Raw genomic sequence first — 18,022 nt, forward strand, 5'->3', positions numbered from 1 at the left:
AATTGACATAGATTTTTTGATAATGAAGGGCCATCAAAAATACAGTGAATGATTAAATTTAAAAATGTATTACAGTAGAAGACACATTGCTATCAACCTCCCCAACATACTCAAAACATTCTCCCTTGCTGTGAACACATTTACATCATTGTTCTTGGCAATGTGCCTTTTACTGTAATTTTTTTTTTTTGGTACTGGGGATCGAACTCAGGACCTTGCACTTGTGAGGCAGGTGGCGGAACCACTGAGCTACATCCCTGGCCCACTGTAATGTATTTTTAAAAATTTAAACATGTATCACATCTTTGGCTCGCTCCTTAGATGCTATCAGAATGACAAATTTTGTAATTTCACTTCCATCATTACCTTTTCTCTCCCTGGTTCTCCTCCTCCAGGGTCTCTCTTTCTTTACCTACAAATAGGACACAGTGGAGTTTGAAAGGTCATTTTTCTTTGAGTACAATGGAATATTAAGGTCTATGGAAATATAACTGTTTGAAATAAAAATTAAATTCGAATCTATGAAGACCTTCTGTGTGCATAACTTTCCTGTTTCCTTGTTCTCATTCCTGGCCTTAGGATTCACACTTAATTTCATAAGGCCAAAGTTTGCTTACTGTTGCATATCCACAGCCTGCTCATGGCAGGATTTCCATAAATATTTGCCAAAAGATTGAACAAATGGAAATATAAGGAAGAGGAATGAATAAAAGAAAGTGTCATGATATTTGCATTTGTAATTTCATTTATTTTACTAATATATCTTTAAATTTTACCATTTATCATTCTATAAACTACTTGTAGAGTAATGAAAATGTTGACAAGTGAGATGACACTCAACTGTTACAGATCCAGGGTGCTTAAAACAAAAAAAACCCCTATAAAACAATGATCTTCTATTATGAAAACATAAGCACATATCCTAGTGGAGCCTGAAAAGTAAACTTATGAGATAAATAAAATATTTTTGTGTTGATTCCAAAGGGGACAAAAATAAGAGAGTAGGGAGAGGAAATATTGAGTATAAAATGTTGGTAAGTCTCACGAAGATTTATAAAGAGATGACAACGTGTGATTCAGATCATATCAACGCCTGAGTCCTCACTATTCGGTGTTTTCCTGTTCGAAGTGGCTGCTTTGTGTTCTCTAACGTCATAGGACACAGTTTTCCCTCATTACAGTGTTTTCCCACTGAATTTCTTATATCTGCTGTTTATGTTCCTAAACTCCATGCAGCTTTTAATTCTTCTCATCTTATTTATTAGAACTGCTTTTCTTATTTAATGGTGCATTATAATTATGTCGAACCTACTAAGGAAGATGTAGCTAAGGAAAATTTGCATCTCTTCCTTTTTCTTCTGCTCCAGGCTCTTCCCTGTTGGGATGTTACTTAACACACATTATGTATACTTACATATAATACATGCAATATACATATATATAATATACATGTTATATGTAAATATGTGATAGCCTCTCCCTTCCCTAGATAAATGATAGATTACATATAATTTTCCTACTTTTCCATTTAACAATATACCCTAGTTATAACTCTATATTATTATAGTAAATATGTGTTTAATAAAAATGTTTGGGAAATGGGTCTGAAGTTATATTCCCCCCAAATTGGAATCATTTGTAGACTCTTCTATAAAATATGTCAAAGACCATATGTTACTGCACACCAAATAGTTGTTTATTGAACAATCATATTAATGGGTAATAAGAACATAGTACTTTAAGCATTTATACTGTGACATATTTTTGCATTTATATACTTTAATGGGCTTTGTACATTTTATAAAAATGATAAAGATTTTGGGTTGATGAGTAATATGTTAGTTATACTTTTTTTCTTTAAAATAATGTGATATAAATAGTAATATCGCACAGAATGTCTGATTTCCTGAAAGAAATACTGGTAATGAGTAATACAGTATTGTACTCCTTGTCCTAATTCACCTGTAAGGACGCAATTTTACTAATAGCCAGTAGATGGCAGTATAAGTATGTGCTCATTAGAGGCCAATTTATAATTAACTCCAATACATAGATTATATTTACTACTTGAAGTCATTGTACTCACTGTTGTTTTAAAAAAGAACCTGGAGTATAAAATTATATTACTGATATATTCGGAATTCCTATTCAAAATTTACTTGAAATACTATCAGTTGTAATTGTGTGTATATATGATACTGATACCAATAAGAAATTCTCTGCTTTTACCTTTTAATTCTGTGGGACAAGTAGTGAGTTAATCACTCAGTGTTGGATTATTCACAATGCAGACAGAGTATGTTCTTTCGGGAGTGACAAATGGGCTGCCTCGTCATCTTTTTTTAAACACTTTGCTATTTTAAAAAATGAAATCTAAGTAGACTTAATTGGAATTTTTCTATTCTTTCTTTCATATTATGATTTTTTTACTTTGAATTTTAATTTTTAAAAAGTTGGCCAGTAATCTCCATTTGCTAAACACTTTCCAATTCTCGGGCTTCTTTTTGCTTGGCATAGCCTTTCACATTGCTGCTTACTCTTTTCTGCTAAAAGTATTTTTTTTCTTGGCTCTCAGGGCACCACTTCCTTCTGCCTCACTGGCTCTTCCTTCTCCATATTCTTTGTTTCTTCTACTTTGTCTCCATAATCTTCTTCTTTTCTTTTTTCTTTTCTTTTTTTTTGGCGGTACCGGGGATCAAACTCAGGACCTTGCGCTTGTGAGGCAGGCATAGTGCCACTGAACTAAATCTCCGGCTATCTCTGTAATCTTCTAATGTTGCAGTGCCCTAAGATGTTTTTAGTCAACTTCTTTTTCTTTTTTTCTTTCTTTTTTTGGTACCGGGGATCCAACTTGGGACCTTGCGCTTGTGAGGCAGGCGCTGGAACCACTGAGCTAAATCCCCGGCTCTAACTTCTTTTTCTTATCTATATTCATTTCTTTACTGATATCATCCAGATTCGTGGTTTAAATATAAGTAAAATTTTCATATTTTAAGCAGGGTCCTGAAGATTCAATTGTATTAAAAGAATGGCAGCATTAAGGATAAATTGATGCAGAAGAAGCGGATTGATTACTAATTAAATTATATCTAAATCTCACAGAATCATGGGGTGAATGTATTACTGTGAGTTCTGTGCACAATCTCTATGGTGACCGTGCCCAAGTTTATATCCGTAACCTAGACCTCTTCTTGCAATTCCACACAACTGCCCATCTGGCCAAGTGTACCTGGTTATCTAATTTAAAAAATCTCAAATTAGATGTGCCCAGATTTTTTCCTACCTCCCAGTCTCCTGCACCAGTCTTACTCATCTTAGGCCATTTCAACCCCATGGCCTTTCCATTGTTTGGGCTGCTTGTCAAAAGCTTTCTTGACTGCCTTATTTCAACCTGTCAGGAAGTCCTGGTGGCCACACTTCCGCTGTATACCCAGAATCTGACCCTCTATCCCCACCTCCACTCTTATTGCCCTCGAAGTCATTATGTCTCTCAGCACATCTCTCAGATTCCATCTTCACTGTCTTGCCATTTGTTTTCAGCGGCGCAGCTAGGGTAGTAGGTCAGTTCATGCTGTTCTTCAGCTCAAAACCCTGCAGAGTAGAAGTCAGGGTCCTTTCAGCACGCCCTGAGGTCTGACATGATCTGGCCCTCGTTGTCTCTCTGAGCTCATGTTACTCTGCTCTTCCCCCTTCCTGCACTCCAGCCGTGCTGGCTCTCACCTGTCCTCACACGCGGCAGGTGCTCTCCCACCGCAGGGCCTTTGATTAGCTCTTCTGTTTTAAAATCTCTTATTATTTACGTGACTTTCCCTCCCACCTCTCACATTAAGGAGCATGTTGAGGTTCCTTTTCACAATTTCCAACTTTACCAAGGACCCAGCATCCCATCTTACCCTATTCTCTCTCTTTTTTTTTTTTTGGTACCAGGAATCGAACTCAGGACCTTGCACTTGGGAGGCAGGCGGCAGCACCACTGAGCTAAATCCCCGGCTTCCTATTCTCTCTCTTTTTTTTTTGTCAAAGGACATGTCACTTTTGATATAATGTATATATCTGACATATAAAATTAAGATATTTACTATATGTGAAGAAATTATCTATGAGTGTTTTTCTATATTATATATAAATACTGAACTTATTTATAATATTTACTATTTCTTGCACTAAAATATAAGCTTAATATGAGCAGGGATTATGTCTTTTTGAATTATTTCTCTATCAGTGCTTAAAACGATGCCTGGTACACTTCATGAAATGAATAAATATTTGTTAAATAAATGCATAGTGGGGAGATAGTATACTATAAATCTTTTAGTATTGAAGGTCTCTCAAAATTACCTACTGTTTATTTAGAAACGATTCTGTTTTAAGGATGACTCTGTTATGATAGCTTTTTATTTCTTTTAAAGGGGACTGAACAAAAAGTAGACTCACTGGAATGGAATTTCAAAATATAAAGCTGGCCTATTTAAAATGCAGTGTAATGTGTAATGTAAGGTGTAATAGTTAGGTGTTTGCTATTTAATATATTGGATATCTAGTAGGGAAGGTAATAGATATTTGCCTAGTAGGGAAGGTAATAGACACTAAATGGGCTAGGCTACCGACTTACAGATGACGTTATACTATAGTCTTTGCTCATGTATGTTGTCTTTGGCTTTCTGCTTCTCTCTGATGTAAGCTCTGCGCTGATTTTGCCAACATGGAACTTTTGGCTTTAGAATATACAATTACTTGACCAACAACACATACTACTTCATAGCACAGCTAGGATTAAAACCCAGTTTTCATTCCTACACTCATGGTCTTTTCATAGTACTCATGATTTTGCCTCATATATTTTTAAGGGGGAAAGGTATTAAAATATTTAACAAATTCATTTGTTTTACACAGACCAAGTATTTGAAAAAATCAAGTAGTCCACTGATCTTAAAGTTTTGTAGCCTGGATGTGCTTAAGCTGCTGTTCTCACTTTCAAGCTCGGCTTTCCTCCAGGATCAATCTGAAGTCACTTAATCTCAATCTAGATTAAAAAGAAACACTGATGTTAGGATTCTACATGGCCTAGATCTGGAGAAATGAAGATAGAATATTTCAAGTACTGTTATACATTGCTATCATCCCTTCATAAAGAATGAAGCAATTAACCTAAAATCATCCTAACCAGGAGATAGTCAAACTGACCACGCTAATGACAAATTTAGATTTTTAAATGTTTTATTTCTACAGTGCTGAGGATCCAACCTAGAGCCTCAAACATTCTCTACCACTGAAATATGTTCCCAGACCTTTGATTTGTTCTTGATTGCCATTTAGACCGAAACTGGGATGGGGAAAAATAATAGCACAAAATACTTCTGTCTGAAGGAGATCTTTCCTGTCCCAAACTCTTGCTTATAATGCCTCAGAGGGATGAGCATAGACAAAGTGCGTGTGAAGCTCATATGTTGTTGTAAAATGAACTGAAGTTGCCTAACTGACACATCGGCCCCCACACCTGGATCTCTGGAGGTAGCAGATGGTAAGACCAGATCCCCCTCACACTTGTTCTGTTCTGCAGTAAACCCATTGGGGAAAGCGTTTGTCCCTTGGTACTTGAGTTGTAGCTCAGAGTTACAGAAAGTTCTTTCCTCTCTCATGCCCTGGTGTTAGTCGAGTGACTTTTTCGGCCTGGGGATGTTCCACATCACTTTTATTTTGGGATCACATGTTGTGAAACAGCTGGTGAGTGTTAGTGACCAGGACACAGTGCTCAGGTCCGCACGTCCATGCTCCCCACTGCAGAACAAGGGAAACATCCTGGGACGCGGTTCTCATAAAACAAAGGACACCAAAGCCTCAGAATAATCCTCAGTGGGGAAGCAGCTATTTTTTCAATTTGGCTCAGAGCCAAGTGCCAAAAAAACGTGCAACCATCGATTACGTATGACTTCTTTTGGCCAAAAAGTAGAAATTATACAAACATACAAGTCCAACTTATTATATTTTTCAAACATTCTTTCTTCTCCCCAGATATATTGTTTAAATTTGAGCAGTCCTACAAAAGATCCCACGGGAATGACTCTTCCCACATGAACAGCTTCCTTGCTGGTAAGAGATTCAATTCCATTCTGTCTCCTGATGGACCGATTTAAGATTACGTAATATAAGCCCACAAATCCTTATGGGTCATTCTGTGGGGGAAGGGAAGGAAGGGAATCATAAACCCTTACTCTCCATGAGTTGATAAAAGATTGTTTTCTGCAGCATTAGCATTAGCATTCTCATCATACCATCCCTTCCTGTGCCAATTCAAAGACATGGTGATAAGAGAGAAAAGATAAGAGGGAATATGGTGCATTATAGTTTGTGCTAAAACCGGATATTAAGATTTATGCTCTAGGATCTAAACTAGTTATTGAAGATTCAAAGAGAAGTTAAATTCATTTGCCATGAGCTTTGAAATCTAGCAGAAAAAAAAAATGGGCTAGAATTTACACCTGTCACTTCACAAACCAAAAGCAAGAATCATATCTAAAGTATGTAGCTATAATTAATCACCTTATAGTCCTTTTCAACATGATGATAATACTCTTATTAAACACTACCAATTATAGAAATGAAATGATTGAGCAGTTTCAGCCCAGGACTAATGGATTATCCAACACATTTCAGATAGGATAATAGTTTTTCTGGCACCAGGAGATAATTTATTTTGTTATGCAAGTTTGTTATCCTTCTATGGTTCTCAAACTTCATTTCCTTCTAAATAGTAGAAAATTTGGAGCATGGGTACAATTTTAAGGATTCAAAGAGGCTTTAATGTTTCTTTCTAAATTAAAAAAATCATATTATCAGAGCCCATAATGTTTCTCCAGCCCTTATAGTTCCAAGACTGGGGGAGAGTTGATTTTTTTTTTTTTTTACTATGAGGTCTTATGTTACAGCTCATAAAATCTCGATGGGTATCTTTTGAGCTATGGACTTCAACCTACAGCAAAATTATTTATTGAACATCACTATAATGCAGGTTCTATATTAAATTCCTTTCCATCTTTTTCTCTTTGTAACAACTTCTTATGAATATTATTTCTGTTATTCAGAGGAAGATGCTGTTAGAGGCTAATAAACTTGCCCAAGGTTATTCATCAAGTTAAGTAGTAGATCCAAAATTCAGAGCCACGGTGTTGTATGAAATAGCTAAATATGGTGAAATGAATCAATTGTGCTCAAATTTTTCAAATTCATCAAATATAATTTATTAGCAATTTTCATTTATACGAGACTACTGAGAATATCTTTGCATGTTCAAGAGTAGCTTTGCATTTTGTAAAGCTTCAATTTCCTGTTATTTTGTCTTGCATTTTGAAAAGCTTTAATTCTACTTGAAACAAAACAGTTTGTATCAATGTAAAGCCAAACAAGCAAATGATTTGGATAAGAAGGGTGGAAAGTAAAGAAAAATTTGTGTGCATATTTATTTTTATTATTCCTTTTCTGGCAGTCAACCAATGCTTTCTTGTTGACATAACTTCAGCCAAGACATTTAAAAGTACCATATATATAGAATATGTATGCACAATAGAACAAGAAAAAAAAGGTTCACTTTAAATTTTTTGGTTGGAAAAGAAAAAATTAGGTTTCAATATAGATTATATAATTCAATTTTAAGTCTGAAACATAATTTTTTGTTTGCATTATTCCCTTTCCAGTGCATAAATTTCTTTTGTACTGTGAAGAAATTTTTTTAGAAATACAGGTAAGAATTAATTTTTGGGGGGTACCAGGGATCGAACTCGGGACCTTGCGCTTGTGAGGCAGGCACTGGAACCACTGAGCTAAATCCTCAGCCCGAGAATTAATTTTTTATGCAGTAATCAAACCCTACAGAGCAAAAATTCATAAAACACATACCGTCACGCACACACACATATACAAACACACACACATTACATGTACATAAATCAGAGAATATCAACATCTAATCAAATCAGCTTTTTACCTGCCCTGTATTATCACCTTTTAAAATTTTGTAAACTGTACTCAGGGTTCAAACTAGCGTGCTAGACAAGTGTTATACCATTGTGCTATATCCCTAGCCTCTAGATTTCATCTTTTAAGGAAGCAAAAAAATTTTATAAAGGCTTTCTTTTATTCCTACCTCAAAAATTTCTCTTACTCTCTCTGTCTCTGTCTCTTGGTGCCTCTCTCTCTCTCTCCCCCGCGTATGTGTGCAAATCAGAGTTTTAAGTTATGAATCAGACTGTAATTCTATTCAGAAAAAACCCAACAAGCTAAGTTGCAAGTGTGTTGAATAATTTTCCTATGACTTTAAAGAAAAGAGCTAACGTTGACAACTGACAGTTTGTTCACTGCCTAAGCTCAGCTGTTGAAAGCTCATATTTTTATTTTCCTTTGTTTATATAATGTAGATTTGAATCACATGCACCAAAATATGTTCCTGAAGCGATGGGTGCTAACCATTCTAACATCTAGTCTTTCTAAGGGCCAGGAATTCAGCTCAGTGGTTCCACTGCCTGCCTCACAAGTGCAAGGTCCTGAGTTTGATGCCCGGTACCAGAAAATACCAAAAAACAAACCTAATCTTTCTATTGTTCCCCTCCTATGTAAAAAGCAATGATGGACAAGATTTAATTAGTAATCCTAGTTTGTCGTCTTACTCAAGAAGAAGAAAATCTATTTCGATAAATTATCTGTGGCTTGTAATTCTCCCTTTATCTCCCATTTAAGCCTCCATGCAAAGTTCCATTGAGATTTCTCACATGCAAAAAGCGAGCCAGTAACACCTTGCAAGTTAGAATAGCATCGTGATTAGTGGCCCAGAATCTCACTTCCCCAGTAAATAATAAAGTAGGCAAAAATAGTAATGATAAGCAGAGATAAGAATTTCACCAATAAAAGCTAATCAAGGAAAAGGGGAAAACATTGGAGAGTATATTTAATTTTTAAAATGTATTTAATTTTTTATCAGTACATGTTTCTAATAAATAATGATTACCTTCATTGTGAGGAGTTGGTACATGTGTATAAGACATCTTCAAGATTTTTATTTTTCAGTAATAAAATCAGGGATTCTGCTGTGACCAGTTTTTCCTCTGTCCAAGAGCTCTGCTGAAGATAAAGGGGAACTGACAAGATGCTGAGAAGTATTATCAACACCGTTCAGTGCGGAAAGAAGTTGGCACAGGAGGTGAAAAGGCAGTCTAGGAAAACAGTCTATGACTCTGTCAAGCAAAATCAAAACTGAAGTCTCAATAGGAACTCCATGACAGAGCTGACATGGGACAAATGAGTTGACAGTCCCAAGCCATCATATTCTGCCTGGGTAGACAGCTGACATTCTGGAGGGCAAAACAAACCCCAGGTCCTTAGCAAGTATTTTTTTTTCTAATTTTTTTTATTCATTAATTTTGTTGGTACATTTTAGGTATACAATACGATGACATTCATCATTGGGAATTTGTACCTTTGCATGATATATCTTGGTTCTTAGTATTTCTTCAGTTTCTTTTTGATTTCTCCTTCTTGTCTTCATAGTCAGACTACAGGAAGCAGACTCTCTGGTACTTCCATGGCAGATACAAGGGGAAGGTGGGGAGAGATAGTATGAGGTAACTGGGAAAAATGTTCCACTGTCTGTCCCCAGACAATTTTTAAAACCGATTGTTTAGGAAAATGTCTCCAGAGTATAGAAACCTTTGGAATTAGCTTACAAATCTGTTTCACATGGGTAAATAACCAAAGGAAGCATTTTGACATTAGTCCTCCAAGTGTGTCAATACGACATTGCTATATTTTTCTAACCCCAAAGATATTAACACTCTTTCCCACAGTCACATTGACTTTTTGGACATTTTATTCTAATCAAATTGTCATTAACATCTGTTTTAAGCAATGTGACATTCCCACGGTAGCAGAAACAATGATTTTTTTTTTCCATATGGAGAATATAATGAGAACTCATGTAATGGAACACAAACCAACAATGTGAAAATTATTGTGATTACAGATTTAAAAATCTGTTCAGTTAACATAAGCCTTGTTTTGTAGAGCGGAGTATGAGAGGAAGAATATACTTTTCACAACTGCTTTTGCTGAGAGTAGCAATGAATAACTAAGAATATTGCAGTTATTCTGAAATGAGCCCCTCAACTTACTCTTCTAATTGTCTTTTCCCAGGATTTTTCCTAAGATGGAAGGAGCTTTTCATATTTAGTCTTTATTTTCATCAGTGAGTCTTTATTGCCATAAGAATTGTGGCAAAACAAACAACCTCTTCTCAATAGAGCTCGTAGAGGATACACCCAGTTATAACTAACGTCCCTCTCCTGTCCTTTGACATTGTTATCACCACCATTCATGGCCTAAAACTTTGGGAACTTCCATGATGACTGATGTAACATTTTAACCTTTCCAATCACCAAGAGACAACTGAAAAAAGGGAATCATCATAGATCCTTCCAGCTATGTGCTCTTTTTAGATTAGGTTCTTTATGACTTTCTACAAACAAGAGCCCTCCTCAGGCTCATCAAAATGTGCAAAGACTCAGGATCCTTTAAAAGCCACACTATGATGTTGCATTCAAAGTAAATGTGATCCACAAATGGCAAGGGAAGAATGGCTTAGCGTCTGAGGATGCTCTGAGATGTAGACTGACACTAAAAATTCCTTGTGGAATTAAAAGTAAGAAATTAGAACCACAGAACTGTAAAAACATCTCAGAGATACAAGTATCTGGCTCATCTCTTTATGGTCTATCCTTTATTTGACATGTAATTTTTCTTAATTACATTCCTTTGTTTAGCAGATATTTATTAGGAATCTAGTATTCTCTATTAAGCACTGGATATAGCCTGCAGCGTAAAACACATGGCCTCTGACTTCATGGAACTTTAAGTCTTGTGACAAAACCCAAACCAATTGTCATGCAAATAACTATTATTCACATTTAATAAGTTTCAATGACTCCTGTTGCATGGAATTTATTACTTTTATAGGAACCCACGAACACATTACCTTAAGTACAGTTTCTTCTAAATCTATTTCTTCCTCATGCAGTGTGGGCAGTCACTTTTCATATACTTTGAGGAAGCATCCTAGTATCAGACATACCACTCCCCTAGGTCTTTGCCAGGGTTTTAAGCTATGTATCTCAGGAGAGAATACTCTTGCTTTTTCAACATTGTGTTCTATCCCTCTCTATCCTTCACCCTCAGAATCCAGTTCCACTTGAATTCTCCCAGCTCCAGCCAGGAGGTGCTGAATAGATTCTATGGCTCCTTTTGGGTAGAGTCCCTTTCTCCTTTCTCAGGATATTACACCATATGCCAGCCGAGTCATTTTGTTCTAGTGCCCAGGAGGGAAAGTGTGGGCAGATCCTGGTTGTAACTCATACTCTACTGCAGGGGATGACCTTCAAGTAAGGAGGAGCTTACACTTTAACAGAAAGGAGAAGATGACTTCGGAGGCTCACCGGGTAGGGGAATCTGTGGACTTCAAAATTTTACATATCCCCATTCTGTATGTTGGGATCCATTCTTCCACACACAAGATCTGATCTCGACACAGCAGGCATAGTGTAGAACTTGGAGTTCCACAGATTTTATTAAGTGCTGGACTTCGTGCTCAGCTTTCCTCCCCCGAGACTATAGAGGATCGAACTTTCTGTACACTACAAAGGGGCTCCTCTGGCTCATAGGCCTAACTTGCATTTGCCAAGTACTCTCACCTCACCCTTTAATTTTTGTACAGAGTGTCAATTGAGTTTGACACCTTATTGCCGTGTCCTTACTGTTGTTACCTGTCCTGTATTTCTCGAGTGTTAGAAACATCACACATACCAGTGTATTTTCTCTTTGTGGGGGACAGTGCTGGGGATCGCTTCACCTCCATCTCCTCTGCAGTAACTCTCATGATGGCAAATGACATTTATTTCTGTCCTCTTAGAGCATCAAAAGGGAAACTTATTGACCTACTTAGGTTTATTAACTTCTCAAGCACAGTTTTAAAAATTTCAGCCCTGTTGGGTATAATTGCAAACATCTGTAATCCCAGCACTTTGGGGGTCTGAGCCAGGAGGGTCCCAAGTGTGAGCTGACCCTGGCTAACTTAGTGACTTAGAAAGACCCTGTCTCAAAGTAAAAAGTTAACAACAACAAAAAAAGGGCTGAAGTTATAGCTCAGTGCAAAGGCTCTGGGTTCAGTCTCCAGTAGCACCAAAAGCCAAAGCAAAGCATACCATAAAACTAAAAACTTCAATCTAGAATAAAGAAAGAATCCTTGAATCTGGCTTCTGACTTCTTTTCCTCCCCCAATTGCCTGTTCCTTTCTTGTCTTCCTTTCCAGTTTCTGGATTTCTTTATGCCATATCCTCTAAATATGCTTTGCTGTGAGCTGTAGTATAAATCCATTGTCAAAGTTCACCAGACTTGCCTTGGGATTGGTAAACAGCATTTTGGAATTTAAGAATCCATTTTATCTTTAGCAGATCTGGCTCTTAAAGTCAGGACTCTCTCTATAAAATAAAAGTAAAAAACTTATCTTTTCAATCAAGTTGATTAGGGACTTCATGTTCCCCTGATTCCCCAAATGCCGTTGTTTCAAAGCATGAGAAGCATAAACAATCACAGTTTAAATGAAATGAATAAGCTTATGCCTAAAGCTTATGCTTATGTATTGTTGCAATAATAGTAGTGTTCCAAATTTATGTATGTATGTGTATAAAGTTCTGTATCCATTATCATCTTCCATTCCAGTGGTAGAAATAACTTACTACATTCACAGGGTTTTATAAATACAACATACATGGAATAACTTCATAAAAATACAGAGCAAGATTTATAAATCTATAGCAGGAACAGTAGTCTTTAATACAAAGCTTTCATTTTCAAGAAGAACAAGTCTCCATGGAAAGAAAAAATGATACATTCTGATATAACTGTAACTGGAAGCAAATTTAAACAATGTAGGATATGACACTAAAGAGTAAGTTATATTATCCCCAGAAAAGGCATGCAAGCTTGACTAGATGGAAGAAGGACATGGAAGTGACATGATCATAGATTAAGTCAGTTTCTAAGGAAAAAAAAAACCTCCCCTAATTGCTCTCTGAGTGGGAGAATTGATGAGCTTGGAGGTATTGATGAGCAAGGTAAACATTTTCAGCAATTCTGGAAGTGCGATAGGAAACCAATAACCCTACCTGGAAGCTGCACATGAACCACTGTATCTTTGACAGGCTGGCAATGGGTGAGCTCGGTGACTACAACTGTGTATGAGTTGGCCCTGTAGTGTCCCAATCGGACATATGTTATCAATTCTCTCTAATTCTCAGATCTCCTTGGCCCCTGGACATATGAAGGGAGCATCTCCCAGCCTTCTTGCAATCGGCATACTGTGTCTCAACTTGGTTAATAAAATAAGATCGGAAGTATCTTAGTTCTGTTGTCATAATATTCTTGGAAATATGAGACTTGAATAAATGAAATTATATAAAGTTAAAGACTGTCTTTCAGCCTACTTTGAAATGTAACTGTGTTGGGGTGGGCAAGCATGAGGATGGAATGGGTTATTGTCAAAGTTCTAGCTTTTGTTTTGAGTGCTGGGTTTGCAAGTGGTGATTTTATTATTTAAAAAATTACTAAGTAAATAGAAGCAAGGTCATGCATGAAGAAAGAAGAGTGCGGCCTGAGCCAAGGTTTGTTTTCAATCCATTTTAAAAGATGGAAGTGAAATTTTGAAATCCTAATTTTTTTAAAATTTAAAAATGACTCTCAAATTCATATGGAAGAATAAATGGGTTGGAAAGGCAAGGGGAAAAATGAGAAAAGGAGAATAAAGGGAAAATTAGGCACTATCAGATTCTGAAAACTTCAGATATATCATTTTAATGAAACACTCTGCCTCTTGGAAGGAAGAGCCAGAGCCTAGCGTAAGCCCACGCTGCTGTAGATTCATGAGTGGCATCCTTTCGTATTACTGTGCTGAGGATGAAGGAAAGGTAGTCACTGTTCACCCTTCTGCACTGAGGAAAGATGAGTACAGTGCTTATCCTCCTGCCTTTGACCTGACTCATCCACGGATATGGATATATGTGTCTTTTCAGGCTGTGTCATCATCACCTTCTGCTACAGAGACCACAGAGTGTTTTGACCCAGTATCTATTCTTTCTTTCGGCCTTGATCATGTTGGGCATTGTCAAAGAAGTGGAAGTGTGTAAATTCTGGGAAATTTTCATAAAAGACAGCTGGTGTATGTCCTTTGGCCTTTCTGTCCCTTCCTTCTTCCTGGTGCTTAAAATAAAGAGGTAAGGCATTTGGAAGCATAGTGGGTGGGAAACCCTCGGACCTCTGTGGGGTGCTGGGCCTCTAGGGAGCCGCTGTCCTGGGTGTGGGCTGCATGCTCCAATACACTTGGGCATTTAAGCTTCTGTGTGAGGGTGAATATATGCAGTCGGATCCAATCCAAACTGACACGCGTTCCTCCTTTTGGCTGTGTCAAGCAATTTCAAAAATCAGAAGTCATAAACTGGCAGCAGAATTTTAAGCAGGACTCTAACGTAGTAGTGGGGAAGATTCTTTCTCCTGTGCTATGGAAACATTGAATTTCCTAAGACACACATCCATTACATTTTATGAAAGGATATTTGAAAAATTACCTCTTCCAAACCATATTCTTCCATCCCTAGAAGTTTAAAATTCCTTATACTAGTACTACACAGGGAAAACTTCATATTTAAAAATATAAAAGATGGAGCATTAATAAAAAAGGTCCTCGAGGATTAATTAATATAATTGTTAAAGCTGCAACCCTAAAGTGTGTTTGATGAGGTATAAACTGTTTAAATCACAGTGAGGCACAGAGAAGTAGGCCAATTTCTAAATATTTGCACCTCAGCTGTATTTTTGAAAATTGGTGTTACTTAAAGCATGAAATAATATCATCTAGTTCTTCTTTATAGATTACTACCCTGAAAGACAGATACCCTCATTATACTTAAATCTTGTCTTTTGCACACTGCTGTGAATAGACTGATAATAAAATTTCCTAACTCTAAACTAACTGCCTATGCACATTAATTGCTTCTGCTAATTCTGTGTCTTGCATATATTGAAGGAGTCTGCACATATTCAAGAGAAAGTTAAGAGTGAGCTATTTACTTCTGTGATCTAGAGAGGCTTCAAGAGTCTCTTTAAGCTTTATTTTAACCTGCAATGAATGGCAAGACCAGAAATTACATGAATGTAGGGAACAGGGAAAGGGGACGTTACTAGAACCTCTGCAGTGAGTCCTAGTCTCCTGCGAGCCACGGCAGCACAAGGCGAATTACAGGAAAGGTAGAAAAATGAGACTGAGAAGAAGCTGAGCTTTGGTCTGATCAGTGCTGCTCTGGCCGGCAAAGACGAAAGCCCCCAGCTTACCGCACCTTTTATTCAGTACATCGGGAGAAACAAATGTAACAAATGACTTGCAGAGAGTTCAGTACATCCTGCATAAATAAGATGAAACAATCCAAGAACAAGGAGGAACTAAGTAGATGTTTGTTCCTCCTAGGATGTTTTCAGCTCCCAGGATGTTTCTTGTCCTGGAGAATCACAGACAGCATCACCGGATCATTGAGGTCTCAGTTGTGACCGGAGGCCAAAGTGGAATTGTCTCGGAATTCCATAGCTGGGCTGTAGGCAGGAGAACTAAGCTAACCAAATGATTTTTTCCCTAAAATTATGTAGCATTGCTCCCGACACGAGAAGTGTTTTGTTCCTTCAAAGGCTTATGAGACTGGAATGCTTCTTCCCATTTTTCAATCTCCAATCCCATTACACACACACTTACATGGTGGATCAAAATATTTGAACATAAATCTATTCTTACCTTTTACTTTTGCTCACTTACAAGACACCGACTGCTAAAATTTCCTCTTCTTCACCCTCTGAGGATAGTTCTGGTTTTGGTACATAGATTTCTTAAATTTGTGGACTCAAGAAGGAAGAGATAGGAGCAGGACCAATACTATGAAAGACTATGGCATAGGTGAAAGGAGATGGAAAATAAGAGAGAGGCTATGAGTAAACTTCACAATGTGAAATAAGGGTAAAGACAATTATTTTGAGATTACTTTGTTGGTAGCTGGGTTGCATAATTTTGAATTGTTATTCTTAGAGTCTAATAAAGATATTATATTAAAGCCTCATAAGTCTTTAACAGGGTCTTCTAAATTAGACCCATATTTTTCTCAGTGATTGACAACCCACGAACAAACACAAAAGTTTCACGACTCTCCTACTTCCAGGACTCTAGCATGGTCTTGTAGGGTATAGGTGAAAATTAGGGAGGTATCCGTATTTTCCATGAGCAAAGGTGATTTTTGTGAAACTTCACTTTCTGTAAACTGTGTTATGAAATCAGTAAAATGATTTTTTTTAAAGCATATAGGCATAAAGCTGCAACCCCAGTACTCTGGCAGGCTGATGAAGGAAGATTGAAAGTTGAAGCCTTCGAAACCTTGTCTCAAAATAAAAAAGAAAGAGGGCTGGGGACATAGGTCACTGTGAAGGTTCTGGGTTCGAGCCCCAGTACCACAAAGAGCATAGAGTGTCTGATAATATATTGAACATATGACCTCTCATGCCAAGAGGTTGGGCCTCCCCTTCCTATCACTCTTACCTCAAGGGCAGAATGCTGCTCCCGGTCGGAAGGGAGGGCTGGCGGGGGGTGGGGGTGGGGTCGTCCCTGACACCCTGTGATCAGAGAACAGCACAGTCCACTCAAGGGCAGTGCTGCACAGACTTGGGGGACCCTGGGAGACAAGATGGGAGGCAGGTGGTTAACTCTTGAGAGGAGAGCTCAGGAGGACACTCGCTGGGGCGGTCTCATCGGTACCGAAGGTTTTGCTAGTAGCTATCGCCCACGCGAAAAGATTGTTCTATCTTTGGCATGCCGAAGAGTTCCTCAGAAGTACATGGGTATAACTTCCTAAGGTCAGCATTGCTGCTGAGTTGGAAACTGCTAAGCTGGTTCTTTCTATGTGCATTTGAATTACATACCTCCTCCTTTGGAAAAAATAAAATAGTTACTTCATTTTTTATGGCTAGTCAATGTTGCTTTGTGAGAAAATGTTTCTAAAGCCACTACAAAAGCATTTATTTACAACGGAGTAGTACTCTGCCATAAAGAGGAATAAACTTCAGTCAGTTGTAGGAAAATGGATGTACCTTGAGACCATAATGTTAAGTGAAATAAATCAGACAAAATGGCTTAAATATTGTATAATTTCTCTTATGAGCACAATGGTAAGTGAAATAAACCAGACAAACAGCTTAAATATTGTATAATTTCTCCTATGTGATAAACTCAAAATATAAATATAAGAGGAAAATAAAAGATAGAAGTAGGGAGACATCTTTTTTCAAATGGGAAGGGGATTAAGAGGTGGAAGGGGGCGCTGGCACCGAGGATTTAGCTCAGTGGCTCTGCCGCCTGCCTCGCAAGTGCAAGGTCCTGAGTTCGATCTCTGGTACCAAAAAAAAAAAAAAAAAAAAAAGAAAGAAAGATGGAGGGGGAAGGGAGGAGAGGTAAAGAGGATGAAAAAAGAATTGACATGCGTTATGTACATGTACCAACTCCTCACAAAGAATGTAATCATTATGTGCTACAACATGTACTAATAAGAAATAAAAACAAAAAAGATGGTCGAAAAAAAGCACATCTTAAATTTAAAAATTTAGTCTGAAAGATTTCTTTTTCCTTCTATATGTTCTCTCAGCAGTGAGGTTTAAAGAGTACTTATTAGGAGACAATGCTGTGCTTGCTGTTGGAGGTACAGTGTTGACTAGAAGCCTATGTGCAGAAATAACTTTAATATGCAAATATTATAATTATTTCACAATTTCTTTTTCTATTAGAAAAATTTTAACATTGTTTCATGAATATTCAGTGTCTTAACTCAGCACTAGAGGGAGCAACATTGTAGAATAAAACGCTATGAATTTGTGAGCTTTGTAACAGTTACAGAAATATTGAAAA

Source organism: Heterocephalus glaber, unplaced genomic scaffold, assembly GCF_053883595.1.
Source record: "Heterocephalus glaber isolate CG9 unplaced genomic scaffold, H.glaber_assembly_v1.0 deba00001444, whole genome shotgun sequence".
In the NCBI taxonomy this organism is placed as follows: Eukaryota; Metazoa; Chordata; class Mammalia; order Rodentia; family Bathyergidae; genus Heterocephalus; species Heterocephalus glaber.